This window comes from Carlito syrichta, unplaced genomic scaffold, assembly GCF_000164805.1.
Source record: "Carlito syrichta isolate Samal-C Ts95f unplaced genomic scaffold, Tarsius_syrichta-2.0.1 Scaffold304635, whole genome shotgun sequence".
NCBI classification, from domain to species: Eukaryota; Metazoa; Chordata; class Mammalia; order Primates; family Tarsiidae; genus Carlito; species Carlito syrichta.
The window spans coordinates 1,171,547-1,173,500 of record NW_007248731.1 but is presented as its reverse complement, the minus strand read 5'-3'; positions in this window follow the sequence as shown (position 1 = coordinate 1,173,500).

The following is a 1,954-nucleotide window of genomic DNA, read 5'->3' as shown; positions in this document are numbered from 1 at the left end:
AGGAGGGGAGGGGTGGGGTGAGGCTCGAGGGTGGGAAGGTGCGATCTAGCGCACCTGGTGCACCTGGTGCATCAGGTATGGGTCCTGAGCTGGGAGTCTTCCCGGAGCCGGACTCGAAGCAGCGGTACTCGAAGCGTACTCGGAGGGCAGTTTCTGCGGCGGCCATCGGCAGAGCAGCAGGCGGAACCCTATGTCCTTCCCTCCAAAACTCGCTGAAGGCTCACGGTCGCAAGACGAGAAATGAGACAGCCACTGGGCACGTGCTCCTCCTGTACCTGGTCCCTTTCCTGTGTACTGGGGATGATGACCTCGAGAAGACAAAATCAATTCCTGCATGGGCATCCAGAGCTTAAGAGTGAGGGTGTAACAAAAGAAGAGTGCCAGTTTCACAGCAAGAGAGATGCAGGTTTAGAGGAAATCTGGCCCACAACCCAAAAAGAATTGCTCTTTGGGGTGAGCAACAGGTACTTTTTTCCCAGAAAAATATTTAGAAATCTTTGTCTCAAGGATTGCATGTTGAGACCAACAGTATCTAAAATATCAACTCATAGACATGAAACTACCACCGTTTATCAACAGCTACTGTGTACACTATCTCACCCTACCTTCACAATCCATCCACTCAAACTCTGATCAGTGCCTTTCAATGGATGGGCATAGTGCTAGCTAGGAGGCTGGCTTTATAAAGGGGGACAGGGGAGGTCCCAGGCCTTATGAAACTTACAACCCGCCCAAAGGTGGGTTCGATTTGTAAAGGAGGAGACTCACAATAGATAATTTGCCTGTGAGTATGTCCAGGTCAGTCTATCTTTCCACTATCCTAGCCCGCCTCCTAAATAAAGTAGGATTTCAGTGTTAACACTCCTTTTTATCCTTTGCTTAGGAAAGCAAAATGAAACCAAGGAGAGGTAACTATATACAAAATGAAATAATTATATCCAGCAGATAAATCCAATAAATGGAAAGGTAGAATTCTGGTAAACCCACCTGAGAGAAGTCGAGAATGACTAGAAAATTCATTTACACCAAAGACCCTTTTCCTCAAGATTCAAGTAAGAAAACATAGTTCAAATGTATACCATTAGTTCCCAGTCTCTTTAAGGGAAATAAGTATTTTCCCCATTAAGTTGTTTTAAACTTTTAATATGCATTTCTATTGTGTTTACCGGAGTTATTTTGTAACACCGTTACCCTCTTAGCTTTTCCTACATTTCAAAAGTACACAGAATGACAGAGCTGGAAGGATTGCCTCCATTTCAAGAGAAAGGGAAATAGTCCTAGAGAGGTTTAGATCCGTATGCTGAGGACTGGCAAGTTTGGAATTAGAGCCCAAGCCAATGAACTGGGCTCCAATAGTATACAGGAAATGTTACCTATTAGTCTAACAGTCCCTTGGCTTATTCACATTTAATTCTCTAGAGAAGCTCTACAAAATATAGACAACTGAACCCAAATTCGTGTGTGTTTGCGGAGACTGGTCGTTAAAAACATTTCTGACTGAATGCTTCCATTGTTTAATGTAGTTACAGATATTTTGATCCTTCCAACAAAACTCATCAGCTCTACCCACCATGCTCCACAAAAAACACTTGAAAATGTGAACTGAAAAAGAAATCCAGCAAGTAGTCTCCTAATTCACATGTAGAGCGCATCTTAAAAAACTGAAATCATACTTCGTATGAACAAAGATGATTCCTAAAAGGCATCACTTAGTATCTTGGCTCTGTAAGTTTTGTTTTTTTGCTTTTTCACATAAATATATTCTGTGTTTTCTCTAAAGTAAACTGGTGCTTTGACAGATTTTAGATTTTTCCTCTTAACTAAAGGCACTCTTCAATTCCAATGTCCTTGGAGTGTTTTATCTGGGGATTAGACAACAGTACCAAAACACAGCTGTTCCAGTTTTTTCTCCTTTATTTTTCACATTAAAAAACTCCCACTATCAGCCAGTCCA